Source organism: Bos indicus, chromosome 8, assembly GCF_029378745.1.
Source record: "Bos indicus isolate NIAB-ARS_2022 breed Sahiwal x Tharparkar chromosome 8, NIAB-ARS_B.indTharparkar_mat_pri_1.0, whole genome shotgun sequence".
Taxonomy (NCBI): Eukaryota; Metazoa; Chordata; class Mammalia; order Artiodactyla; family Bovidae; genus Bos; species Bos indicus.
Genome location: NC_091767.1, coordinates 24,286,668 through 24,301,781, shown reverse-complemented (window position 1 = coordinate 24,301,781; position 15,114 = coordinate 24,286,668).

Here is a 15,114-nt window from a genome sequence, read left to right as displayed (position 1 = left end):
ATATCAGATTTCTACAGGATCAAAATGTTATTTTTAGCTTGATTCTATTGTATTATTAAAGAACTCAGAATCCTTTCACTAGGATATTGTTTTTAGGAAAAACATGAAAATGTAATAGATACTCTATTGATTGATACATACAATATCTAATTCTAGGACTTGGATTAGAAAGCTATTTTCTCAAGATATAAGTGAGATGTATAATAGAGAAACTTATGAAACAGTTCATGAGGTTAAGTGAGTGGAGTTCTACATTGATTCCCAAGTGATTTCCTGAATATGTTTTGCTTATAATTTTTGCTACATTCACCCATATCCATCCACTACCAAAAAGGATCTGAGGTGACTGATTTTTTAGATTTAACCTAATCCTATGCATAATTCAAGATAAATAAACTATGAACTATGTATGATTTATTTTACTCCTCAACTAAAGCTGTATAAATATTTTCTCAAAGTACTAAGTGTTTTTAAATCATAGAGGATGTATTTAAATTCAGTGACTGATTTGTTGAAAGTGAATATAACAAAAAACCTCCAACAACATACACACACATAAATGTTTAGGAGAAGGTATGGGAGGATCCACTCCCACCTGTGAGTGGCAGATCTTTGGGGAGGACAGTGAGAATGTCCAGGGAGGGAGAAGCGGGTAATTTGGTATTAGGGGAGATAAAAGAGGGCTCCCTCTTGTAATTTTCACAGTATAAATGTGTGTTTTATTTACTACTTGTACACTTAAGGAAACAAGTACTGTTCTAATGAAAAGGCAACAGATTTAAACTTCAAAAAGGCATAGATCTGAATCAAAATAAAATCAATCTAAATATTCATAATAACATGTGCATGTTAATAATTATAATCTTTTCTATGTTAAAGTATAATTAATTTAAAAATATTGAAAGCATGCCTTGTATGATTTCAATTTTATAAAACTATTATCTATCTACCTACCTACCTATTATCTAATCTATCTGTGTGCCTATCTATCAAGTATGTGTCTACTTATGTTTCACAGGTGTGTGTGGAGGAATTGGTACAAGGCTAATGTATGCACTAAGGCATTAAAGAGCTCATCTCTAGGTGGAGACTGCAGTCTTCCTCCTCTTACGCTATCTGTACCTTTATTTTAAAATTTAGGTAAAAACTGTTAAATCATAGATTCCATTACATTCAACAATGTTTAAATGAGAATATGTGGGAAGAATCCTTCCTACCTGGCACTTTCCTTCTAGTCTTTATTTTTCATTTGTCCCCTTGAAGATCAGAAGTTGAGTCATTGTCTACATTCATGAGTACATGAGTACTTTTGACACCACATACTGTGTGCATAGACATAATATGAATAAGTGTATTTATATATTTTCTGTATATACATATTGAAATACAGGAGTAGTAGACTGAAAGATGAATATTTTCATGTTAAAATAAGTAACTATTATTATACAAATAATTAAATATCCTCCCTTTTTAAAGGAGTTACATAAATTGGGAGGGAAATGCAGGTAGATGTGTGTGTGTGTACAATCCATTTTTTTTTAACAAAAGCATTTAGTAATATTTATTTCCTTCTTTATGAGGAATTGTGGGAAGGCTATATACATATATATATATATATATATATATATACACAGATATATGTGTGTGTGTATAATTTTACACAGATTCATGCATGCACACAAGATAAAATCCAAGGCAGCTGTCACAGCTGTAGAAATCCAGGCGGGTTGACAGAAGCTGCAGTACCGGGAGAAGGAGCTCTGTTTCTCTTTGCCCTGGAGTGTTTCCATGGTGAGAAAGTTGTTAGGAAGAGACGAAGCAATGAGACAACACAGGTTCACTCAGAATCAGACTGCAGTACCAGAGAAGTTTGCAAGCACACGGATGATTTCAGTGCAGCCTCCTGTTTGGAAAACTCTGTCCGTTGTTCTTGTGCTCTTTTCTCTCCAACTTCCTCCCAAACTCCAGCTCAGATTGTAGCCCTCACGTGTTGGGCTACTCCCAATAGCCATTTACTTCTTTTCCATCTGGTGTCTCTCATAACATTATTATTAGTTGAGGAGCCATCGGTCCCCTCTGCACTAGCGTCGCTTCCCACCCTGCCTGTCAGGAGCTGGGAGAGGACAGTCTGCGTCAGCATTAGTTCTCAGCAGACTCGCCTCCACGGTTGGACTCAACTGTGCTCCAAACTCAACTCCCTCAGGTCCCTCCCTCTAACGGACCTTAATCCATGAACTTGATGTGAGGAAAGTGAGTTGGTTGTTACTAAAAACCAGCCAAACTAACAAACCTGGTGTGATGCTATTATCCAGCCTTGGATATTCCCTTGAACAGGTGTTTACTTGCTAATAAGGATGAATATTACAGATCTGAAAGGGGTAAAATCATATACTGAAGTACCTATTATATACCAGACATCTGTCTAGGCATGTTCACCTGAATTAACTTGTTTGATTTAAGAAGATGATATGGGACGGGTATGACTGTGAAGTGGGAGGAGGTCTGGGGTCAACACCAGAAAAATCAGAATAAAATATTAAATTTAATTAGGGCTATATGTTTCACTTACTAACATAAGAGAACATGAAATGACACTGTGGATCTACTGTCATTCACATACTGAGCAGTCTGAAAAATCAGCTTACTCAATTATAAAAACTACAACAGACGGGACTGTTAAAGCACACTCACTATATGTCTTCACAATAGATTTGAGCAAGAACATGGAAATAAAATGCTTGGTCAAAGGTTTGAAATGATCCATTTGACATAATATCAAAGTAGTGCAACAGAATATAGTTAATAAATTCAATTCACAAAGGATGGGTTTCCCATACCTGCTTTTAAAGCATATTTAATGTTAACCCCTCTGCATTTGCATGGAAACACAAAGGGAACTCCAAAGTGAGGTAAACAGGAGGTGATAGAGAAAAGGGACAGAATTACCAGCCTTGGTTGCTGTTAATAATTACCTGGGTAACAATGATTGCTTTTGGAAATTACACAATCTTTGTAGCTGTCACTCACTTATGGCCTCAGATTTCACATGGACTGGAAACCAAGGAGTTTGGTTCATTTCACAGGCATTCAGAAACTCCCCCACCTACCATCACCAATTCAAGTTATGGTCAAGTACTTTTTCTCTGATCTTGCTTAGAAAACATTCATCTGTGGGAGAAAAGGCACAACCTGCTTGGCCTTAAGTTACCTACTTTTTCATTTACCAAGCTCTTGGCTTGGTGATTTTGTTCAGGATTAGAGAAGAGTTAGCCAAATGCCCAGAGAAGCAGCTGTTCCTCAAAAACAAACCAGGAAGGAAAACAATAGGACCTCCTGCCCCTTAATCAGAGAAGGCAAATGGCTGGGCAATGTGTCCAAAAAGGGATGTCTTTAAGGAGTGCCCACCATTCGAATTAAAACATATGTTCCAATGAGCTAAGGCCCATGGACATCCTAGAGCTAGGAACGTCTGTACTGTAAAAGACTATGCTACTCGGGCAGAATAAAGAGTCAAAGAAGACCAAGCTGACTACTCTAGCCTTTAATTTGCCGCATCTCCACGGAAATGCTTTCCCATTTTCTCAGTTGTCTCTGTAAATCAATTTAGAGCTGCTTTGCTTAGACTCCAGGCAGACAGAGTGGAATCACAGCCCTTCCAGGAGGTGTGAGTTTCTCCCATTTATCATCCTGGGGGCTTGCTTCAAAGCCTGGTTGGGGGACTACTTAAAGGAACACAAATCCAAACAAAATGGGACTGTGCTGTCTGGATTTGGTTAAAAATCTTGAGAATGTGTGGCAGAAAATTCCAAGCACAGACCTGGAAAGCAATTGGGAGGAGACCTCACAAACGGCTTAAAAAAAAATAAACAATTGTTGAACTCCCACCCACAACACATATACACACACGCAAGCATTGGGACTAGAATAGATATGTGAACTTTGTTGGAACCCACAGTTGGTTTTTCCGGCTTTGGCCTTCAGCAAGCAGGTTACTCCTGAATTACCGACACTGCTGCCAAACTTGACTGCCTTTTCACATTTATTGGTTCCCATTCAACCCTGTAAATATTTAAGCTGTCTGTGGCATTGGAATGTGATTATATGATCTTACGTGATTAGAGTTAGTGGATTCCCTGATAAGAAAAGCCTTGAAGTTTACAAATGTAAAGAAAGTATAACAATATATGCATGTATGTGGTACATGTGTGTGTTTGTATATCTAGCTAATTTCAGTCACTGTGAAAAGAGGAGACAGTTTTCAGGCCAAAAAAGAGATCTAGTCCTGAAGCATGAAGCATCTGAACCTAAAGAGCTTCGGACTAGTATTTTCAAGTGCTTTTCAGTCTGTGGACATCTGTTGACTTACTGGAAAACACCTGAGGGGCAAAGTAAAGCCTCGTAATTCAGCCATCTGGTCATCTTCTTGTTCAAGCAGCTGTCCCTCTATAGCCCCTTCCCTAGACCACCAGACCAGTAGCTTTCAATGCTTTTTGATCTCAGTCTTTTGTAAGAAATGCTTTTTACAATGCTATGCAGGATGTTCACGATGCATTCATAGATCCTGTGGAAAGAAATGTTCATAAAATAATACCCAAAGTGCATTTTGATATTTTCTATTCTATTCTGTTTTATTTTCTTTAGTGCTTGTCAGGACCCACTAAATTCATTTTATGTCTCACTAATGAATTGTGTCCTGCTGTTTGAAAACCCTGTAGTAGAATTAATACCAGAAATTATAATCGCTCTGTATCCCAGCTCCTAATACTTGGTCACTTGGTAAGCATTTGTTAAATAAATGAGTGGTGAATAAATAAATGAATAAGTTGAGGCTAATATTCTATATTCAAGATATATAAGGCAGGGATGTTGGCCAACCTGGAAAACTATCATTTACAAACTAATCAGAAAAGATACAAGCATAAAATAAAAGATAAGTGTCACCCTTAGGTGGTGGGTGATTTTGGATATTTGGGAGAGCATTACTACCTGTTGGCCAGCTCTGCCATAGTTGTCATTGTCTTCACTGTAGTAGTAGTACTGGTATTCAGTCCAGTTGTCAGCCATATCCAAACCATTGCTACTCTTTGGTAACAATATTAACTAAGATAGCGGCAATCATACTAGCCCACTCTTGTTGCTCAGTGGCCGTGGACCAGTTTCTGTGTCACCAGATAAAGCCATAAAGATGGATGCCACTAGAGCCACTCTTTTGTTTTGAATATTTATTTATTTGGCTGCACCAGGTCTTTGTTATGGCATGTGGGATCTTTAGTTTTGGTATGTGAACCCTTATTGGCAGCATGGGGGATCTAGTTCCCTGTCCAGAGATCGAACCCAGCTGCCCTGCATTGGGAGTACAGAGTCTTAGCCACTGGGCCAGTGGCAAGTCCCACTGTCTTGTCTTTAAAAGCTTCTACTTTGGCATTTTTCTCATGCATCTTCCAATCCAGAAACCAAAGGAACTGAAATCGTAATCACAGGTGAGTTTACAGCTGTTGGCCAGTATAGAAAAATGGCAGTGAGGTCTGTGAGAGAGGCAGAGGTGGGAGGGTCAACACCTCCATGCCAGTAGCTTTTACAGACGGCTGCTCAGTGAGCAAAGAAGTGAGGGGACAGGAAAAAAGGGGTGATGCATCGTGACCATTGTCCTTAAAGAAAAATACTAAACCATCCTGTGGAAACCTCGCCATGACAGTAGGGAATACAGTGTATGTTAATATTAGTTAATATTGTTCCCTGGTCAGAAGAATTTGTTTTCAAATCCTAACCTGCTTACCAACTGTGTGGTGTTAGTTAAGTTGCATATTCTTTCTTGGCCTCAGTAATAAAATGGGGACTATGTAGTAATAAAATGGGGACTATGTATGATCTATTTCATCTGTTTTAGGCTGCTTAAAAGCAGAAATCACAAATGCAACTGCTTCCAGGGGTCTGAATTGAAAGGAGTCAAAATTAGGGAGTGTTCCAATACTTTGGCCACCTCATGCAAAGAGCTGACTCATTGGAAAAGACTCTGATGCTGGGAGGGATTGGGGGCAGGAGGAGAAGGGGACAACAGAGGATGAGATGGCTGGATGGCATCACCAACTCGATGGACAAGAGTTTGGGTAAATTCCGGTAGTTGGTGATGGACAGGGAGGCCTGGCATGCTGCAATTCATGGGATCGCAAAGAGTCACACACGACTGAGCGACTGAACTAAACTGAACTGTGAACTATAGAAAACTGAAGAACGCAGGTCCCATTTAAAGACATTCAGATTTATGTGCAGAAAACAGAGTTTCCACCTAGGCCAGTTTGGCCTGCATGCCACCAGTATGCAATTATTTAAGACAATTACCATAAAACACTTCACATAGAGCCTAGCACATAGTAAGCACTCTATAAATTGGAGCTATTACTAGCTATTATTTCGTCACTTAAAAAAAAAAAGCCTCTGGAACTATTTGCAGATTCTCTTTAAGAGAGAAAATAAATGGCCTCTGAATTATTCCTTTGTATGCCTCAGTTAATGGCATCATTAAAAATAAACAGGTCTTAGGCCACCCAGAGATGAAATAAGTAGAGGAGCCTGCAGTCTACTGTCTACAGATGAGAGAATATATATAAGCTCATGGTTAGAAAGCCAGAACCATCCCTGAAGGGCAAGGAACTCATGAGGGAGACCCTTGGACCCATGTTGTGGGGACCTGTATACTGTCATAGGGCTTCCCAGGTGGTGCTAGTGATGTAGAACCCACCTGCCAATGCAGGAGATGAAACAGAAGAGACCAAAATCCAGATGTGATCCCTGGATTGGGAAGATCCCTTGCAGGAGGGCATGACAACCCACTCCAGTGTCCTTGCCTGGAGAATCCCTTGGACAGAGGAGCCTGATGGGCTACAGTCCATAGAGTCACACAGAGTTGGACCCAACTGAAGTGACTTGGCACGTACACACTCATTGTCGCAACAATGAGCAGAGGACAGAGGAGCCTGATGGGCTACAGTCCATAGTGTCGCACAGAGTTGGACCCAATTGAAGTGACTTAGCACGTACACACTCATTGTCGCAACAATGAGCAGCAATACAGTCCTTTAAGGGAGCTGAGACGAATGCATTCCTGCCAGCTGATATTAAATTCCAGCCCTCCTTTCCAAAGCAAAGTGATACTAGATGGTTTTAGAACCAGGCAGACATGGGTACAAACCTCAGTCCCCCCCACTTGCAATATACAAGGTGGATTCAACCAGTCAGCCCCTCAGGAGTCTCCTCTGTCATGTCAAGGATGGTAATGGGTTAGCATTAGTGATCCAGCAGCATAAGAGGGGCTCAATTCTTTTAGCCTTCCTTCCTCTCCATTTCCTGTGGGTTGCTTTAAGTTGTTGAGGCTTATTTTTTGCTCAAACATCATCTTGATTTCCGTGTGGGTAATAATGGGGGCAGGACAGTGCCCAGAGTCTCATTTGTCCTGCAGGTTCCTTACCCCTCCACTCCCTTCCCAGATTAACTCCCATGGGTCCCAAATGATCCAAATGGCTTCCCACCCTTTCCTCACTCTGCCATCCTTCACAGAAACATGCCATTCTGCTGGGGCTTCCGCCCTGCTCACGGAGCCCATCAGGTTTACTAGAAAGCTCCCCAAAGGGCAATAAAAAGTTTATGTCAATCTCACGCCCACCTGCAGCATCTCTAGAGTACACAGCCTCCTATCCATCCTCCTCCTTTGATTCCGGGCTTTGTAAATCTTTTACCAGATGTTGTCAAAAGCCTGGCAGATCCCCAACTCCTTCCCTGATAACACTTGGTCTCTTTAAACAACCTGGCAGCACTTCTAAGTGAGAAAAAGCCCTAAAATAAAATACACCATGTTTAGTCTCTAAGGTCATTTCCTGGCTTTGTCCTGCAGTTTCTGTTTCCTCTAACTAATCACCAAGCGACAGACCTGGATTTATTGTGGAGGCTACTTGAAAGTTTGGGTGAGCTTCTCAAGCAGACTACACACCCCCTCCATCACTCTTCCTCCCACTCCCCAGCCATTTATCACTCGCTGTGATTTAGTGAGGAGGCTTGAGGTGCGACGGTAGCAGGAACCAGATCTTGGTCACTGAAGCTTTTCAGAAGGCAAAGGGGCTAAACCCAGCTTGATCTGCAATGTGGAGCATTGTGGGCACAGTGCAGCCAATGGATCACAGCTGGTCAGGGCAGCTGCCTGCACACACTCCTGGCAGAAACTGTCAATGGGAGCTGTGCGTTCACCTTGACATGCTCATCATTCATTTCCAACTTTTATAATGATATCTAACCTTTTTAAAAGATTTACGTGGGCAAGGTGAATCACTTTATTTCATTGACTATCCACAGCAGGCATGTGAGATAAGAACTCTTATTATACAATTTTTCAGACTCCACAGCTCAGTATGGCAACCTGAGTGTCTTACTGCAGAATTCATGCTTTTAACCCAAATCTTTGTTGAGCTATCCTATACTTGACCTGCAGTGCTGATCCTCTAGTGCTGAAGGGTTCCTGATTGTGAAGAAAAATAATATAGTAAAATTTACTGAGCACTTATGAAATGCCAGGCAGTTTTGAGAAACTACGGATTATCACATTTAACCCTCACAATAATCCTAGGAGTGCTAGCTCTTATGAGATCTGTCTTACAAGTTCCAGTTCCATTGCAGAAGCAGAATTTGAAGCCTTTAATTCTGATACTGGCTAGTTACTGGGACCTGTGTGTGTGTCTGTGTCTGCATGTATGGTACGGTAGTGAAATGAAACAAGCAAACAATGTGACAAATAGTACAACGTGACAAATAGTACAGTGTGACTTGGCTCAGGTTAGAATTACGCAAAGGGTGCTCTGCATGCATTGAAAATGGGCCTATTGTGTTAGTCTATTCACACTATCGTAGCAGAATACCACAGACTGGGTGGCTTACAAACAACAGAAATCTAGTTCTCACAGGTCTGGAGGCTAGGAAGTTTATGATAAAGGTGCATAGATTTGGTGTCTTGTGAAAGCCCACTTCCTGCTTCATAAATGGCCATTCTCTGCTGTGTCCTTACATGGAAGAAGTTTTGAGTGGGCTCTTATTTGTCAGACACCTATCCAAGTCATGGGGAATCCATCTTCTTTATCTAATCAGCTCTCAGATGCTCCTCCTCTAAACACCATCACATTGGGGGTTAGGTTTTAGAACACAAATTTTGGAAAGACACAAACATTTATGGCACTCACATTAAACTGGAGGTTTTGGATTGGCATCACAGAGAAGGTGATGTTAGAGGTGACCTTTGAGGTGTCACCACCACATTAGCATGTTCAATGGGGTCTCTCTGGAGCCCACTTGGCAGACACAGGTAGCAACATATGCAAAGGCCTAAAGCCAGGCAGGGGCAGGCTGGGGCCAGGTGCAGTGTGAGGGAAGGGGTGTGGCGTGAAGTGGCTTTAAGAATAAAGCAGAGGCCAGACGTGAAAGGCCTTTTTAGCTATTCTATCACATGAAAGGTATGAGGAGGTTTGAAGGGTTTTGAGAAAAGGAGTAGGGGGGTCACATGTGTGTTTTTGATAAATTACTATCTAAGGGAGAACCAAAGAGAGGAAGACATACCTGAGGTCTGTGGAGGGGGAGGCAAGGAAGAGGCTGCCTTAGTTACAGAGCTCAGCAGTTACTTAGGGAGAAGAACCTGAACTCCTCTCATATGATTACAATCACGTAGGAATGTCATGTCCTGGCTAGTACAATTGCTTCTCTTAGGAAGACTCCAAATCAGGGGACCAAAGAACTGGACCCACGGGCTGAGCCAGTCACTGGTCACTTGTCATGTTCCTTCTGTTCCTGTGGGCTCGAGGGCCTCCACACAGATATCCACACAAACCCCTCTTTCCAGCTCCCTGTCTTTGCTTAGGGAGAAGCAGATATATTGTCTCTTAGAAGGTGATGCAGCATAGCTAAGTGATGACTTTCCCCAGCCATGGCTCCCATTCACTCCTACCTCACACCCTCACCAGTACTTTCTGCCATAGAAATCCCTCTCTGTGAGGAACATGGTTGTTACCCAGCTTGGTCTTTGCTCCCAATAGAAATGTCATGTATGCTGTAACAATGCCACCCTGCCATTGATATAACATAAAAGGACCAAAGACATAAATTTCATTCTGAATGCATATGTACACATACTTCATAAGCAGAAAAAAATCTTATTTATTGAAATGCTAAGAATTTGTTTAATTAAAAAAAATAAAAGAGTAAGCCACTAACAGATTATAAATAAGTTTTAAAGTAATAAAGAATAATTGTGAGGGAAGTGTGTACTATTTTTTTTTTTAATCAAAAGATTGCTGGGAACAGTAACTGTCTGTGACAGAGTTGTTTAAGGATTCAATGAGATGGGCTGTGCACACGACTGGATGTAGAGCACAGACTTGCAACACATCAGGTCCAAGGAACAGGTTCCGAGGACAGAACTCTAGCCTGCAGGTGAGCCTCAAAGCTGACCAGGACTCTTGCCCGGGTAGACAGACAATCCAGACAACTCAGTCACAAGTTGTCTCTTTTTCTCTAGGGGTAGTAGTATGTTGGTAAATGCTTAATAACCAGCACTGTGGTGGGGTGGGGGGAGGGTAGGAAAAGCCCTCATTTGAGAGTGTCCCAATTTCTGAGGTGTAAATACTCCTGCAATGACTGATTTCAGACTGCTAATGTGATGTCAAGGAAGCAGAGTTGGGAAGATTCACATAGCTGTCCCTTGGGAGCCACTGTCTTGTTTCCCACACACAACTGCTTCAGGGGACTCTAGGTGTCCAGGCTGACTGGCTCCTGCCTTGCTCCTAAGCCCTGACCTATACCTTGGAGAACTGGCTATTAACCAACCATCTAGTCTGGTGCTTTGGTAGGAATTACCCTGCCCTACTGTAATTGGTTCATGCTTTGGGTAGTAATTGAGGTTGGAGCTCTTTGTCTCTTTCAAATGGGAGATGTGTGTGTTAGTTGCTCAGTCATGTTGGACTGTTTGAGACTCCATGGACTGTAGCCCACCAGGCTCCTTTGTCCATGGAATTTTCCAGGCAAGAATACTGGAGTGGGTAGCTATTCCCTTCTCCAGGGGAACTTCCTGATCCAGGGATCGAACTCAGGTCGCCTGCACTGCAGGCAGATTCTTTACCAGCTGAGTCACCAGGGACACCCAAATGGGAGATACTCTAATTTAAATTCCCTGATTTTCTCTGTTATAATGATTTTAAATCTCTTCACTGTTTAATTAACAGAGAAGATTTGTTTCTCCCATATTTTTGACCCAGAGCAATTAAGCCACCAGCAAAGTTTGCAGGGGAAGGAAAGATGATCATTTAATTAGAGGTTAAATAATTAATTATTAATTATTGAATTGAGTTAGCATTCATTAATTAGTTTGTAAAGTGCAATAATTACATCTTTTGTGTTTTAATATGGAACTATTTTATAATTATCTGCTAAGTCAATTATGTAGCCATTAGCATTTTGCCCAAGGGTTAGGTTACCATTGTTTTTTGTCTTCTGCAGACTGCAGATGACAGAGAAATGCGGTAACTGGGTTCTTTCACATAAATGGTATCCTGTTTACAGTAAAATGTTAGACAACTTGGGTCACTGAGTCAACTAACTCTCTGTAGTTATGTAGACAAAGAGACAGACAACTCTGCATTATTTACAGTAAAAAGAATTCTGTTAAAAGAGAGTTTCCTGTTGTGAATGAGATGGTTGTGGGAGCTGGTTCTAGTGGGAAGGACCCAGGCCAGGGAGGAGTGGTGGGGTGAGGTGGTGATGGTTGTGGGGGTGGGGAAACACACACAATGTGAAGACTGCTTCTATTTCAAGCTGGCTTAGAGCAGTGTGTATACTCAGTTGTGTCCAACTCTTTGTGACTCCAAGGACTGTAGCCCACTAGCCTCCTCTGTCCATGGGATTCTCCAGGCAAGAATACCGGAGTGGGCTGCCACTTCCTCCTCCAGGGGATCATCCGGACCCAGGAATCGAACCCGGGTCTCTTGCATTGGCAGGCAATTCTTGACCACTGTACCACGTGGGAAGCCCTTATGATGACCTAACTATTCCTCATTCCCAGCAGCAGATCAAAACTAGGAAGTGACAAGACACAGTTCCAATTTCTTTCTTTTTCGGCTAGTGTTTTTGCCTTTTTGGGGCAAAAGACCCCTTTGAGAATCTCAAAGATACTCTCTGAATAATGTACCCACAACACCAGCACCAAAGTTTGAGTGCAGTTTCAGAGTTCATAGGCTCCTGAACTCATCTAAGGATTCTCAAATTTGGATGTGAATGAGGATTATTTGGGGAGTCATGTTAAATGCAGATTTTGAGCTCCATACCCACATATTTGGATTTCCTGGGTTTAGAAATCTGCATCTTAAACAACCACTTAATGGAATTTTGATGTGTCTGAGAAATGTGACCCATGGTTCTTCAGGTTAAAAATCCCGCTTAGTGTTTTCAAATAGACTTTGAGCATCCAACTCAGACAGACCTAGATCCAAAGTCAAATTTCTCCACTTAACTGCTAGGCATGTCATTTAATGGTTTCAGGGCTCCGTTCCTTCATCTGTGAAATGGCTATGATACCTAACTTGCATGGCAGCTAAGAGAGAAATGAATGAGAAAACCAATTGGAAAATGCTGGCCATGAGAAATGTTCAGGATCTCCCTTTTAATCTTTAGTAGATAAGGTAGAATCTTGACAGAAACAATTTGTAACAATGGAAAGAATTTGCATTTCAGTGCCTATGAAAAACTGAATAGTTTTGCTGAAGAAGAGTGTAATTTTTAGTTTATGTTTGTGGTATCTGCTGTCAAAGTACATCATTCTAGCTTTGATTGGTCAATTATAAATATCAAGGCCAAGGGGGAAGAGCATTAGAATGGAAAATATAGGGACCACCTTAGCACTATAAATATTTTTTAAAACTTCATTGGAGTAGTGAGGATGAAATTGGCCAGAGAGAGAAGGTTACAGACATGGGGGAGGGGTGGTTATCAAAGAGCTGAATACACCTCAGAAACACAGCTCCAGACCAAAAGTCCTCCGTGCTTGGTTATCGACACACCCCTTCCTTAAAAAATGGTTTCAATCTGCCTAAAATTTTTCTTTATCACAGGAATATTCTTTAGGTTTTGTAACAAAAGTCGATATAAAAGCATAAGATTTGCTATACACAAATTCCACTTGTGAACTACATCTCAGATGAAATGAAAGATGGTTGTATTGATTTTTCGGCAGCTTTCTTTAAGTCACTGCATTACATTTGCCTTCACCCCATTCTTCAAGATATTTTACAAATCGACTGAGCTACAGGGGAAAATGTGCTTATTTGTAAGCACTCTGGTCACTTTAAGATTCAAAAAACCAGTAGATACTATAAAATAGAACTAGTATTGATCCCACATTTGGTGTGAATACACAATAGGAAAAAATCTCAATTTTACAGGAGTTTATATTATAAAATTATATTAGTGAACATGGGTGTTGGAAATTCATACTGTATTTCCTCTATGCAAATATCATAAATCGTAACATTTCCTGGGTTTTCTCAAATAACCCATTGTTCTAGAATGTAGTTAAAATATACTGTGTAATTAAATAGAAAAGATAGTAGAGAAAAATGCTATGCTAGTTTTAGAAGTATAGTATAGTAGGGAAAAAGAGAAGCAATAAATTTAGTGGAATACTTTTGACCAAGGTTTGAGTCCTGGTTCTGTCTTTTCCTGACTTTAGGAAAAAAAATTTAAGTTCTCAGAATGTCCACATGCTTTGATATGCATACCCTTAATTTGATGTCTGCTGCTACTGCTGCTAAGTCGCTTCAGTCGTGTCTGACTCTGTGCGACCCCATAGAGGGCAGCCCACCAGGCTCTCCCTTCCCTGGGATTCTCCAGGCAAGAACACTGGAATGGGTTGCCATTTCCTTATCCAATGCGTGAAAGTGAAAAGTGAAAGTGAAGTCACTCAGTCATGCCTGTCTCTTAGCGACCCCATGGATTGCAGCCTACCAGGCTCCTCCGCAGAGAAGGCAATGGCACCCCACTCTAGTACTCTTGCCAGGAGAACCCCATGGATGGATGGAGGAGCCTGGTAGGCTGCAGTCCATCGGGTCGCTAAGAGTCGGACACGACTGAGCTACTTCACTTTCACTTTTCACTTTCACGCATTGGAGAAGGAAATGGCAACCCGCTCCTGTGTTCTTGCCTAGAGAATCCCAGGGATGGTGGAGCCTGGTGGGCTGCCGTCTATGGGGTCGCACAGAGTCGGACACGACTGAAGCGACTTAGCAGCAGCAGCAGCAGGCTCCTCCTTCCATGGGATTTTCCAGGCAAGAGTACTGAAGTGGGTTGCCATTGCCTTCTACGAATTTGATGTCTAGAATGACGTAAATTCTAAATAACTTTAAGTTAAACTATGCTGACTAAATAAGACAGTACTTGTAAAGCACTTAGAGTGCCCATCATAAAGTAAATACTCAGTAAATACTAGCTACTATTACAAATATTCTTCCTTTTGAATTGTTGAAAATGTAATTATATAGGTTTGCTAAGAATATGCTAGTTCCTGGAAAACAGAGACCTGCAATGAAAAATAAAGCTGAAGAAGAAAATTTCTATCCAGATTTTAAAAGGGGCATCTGTCTACTTTTGAAAGGATTAAAAGTTGATGATGCTAGGTGGGTTTTCATCTCCCCCAAATTTCTCAGCAACACATGTGCCTTAACTTTTCCTGGAAAGCGAATTACCAATAAAAGAGCAGTTCCTCCTTATATTAAGTGGCTAAGATTATATTTTAGCTCATAGGAGTAAAGAGGGCAAAGAAAAAGGAAATGGAGATATAAAATGACTTACTAAGGTAATTAGAAAAGATTAGTAAAAAGAGAGGATGTAGGGAGGGTATGAGGTTGCTAAGAACTCAGTGATTCTCACTAAGGAGAAGTTGTGGAACTCAAGAGAAGTGGATTCGAATAGCTCTGCATGCCATCTCCCAAGTGGCAAGGACATTTTGCTTAAGCTCTTGGGCAAGAATGAATAAAGCACCGGTCCCATGCAGACAAGTCAGGTGCTTAGGATTTGAGCAATGTCTAACACAGTGGT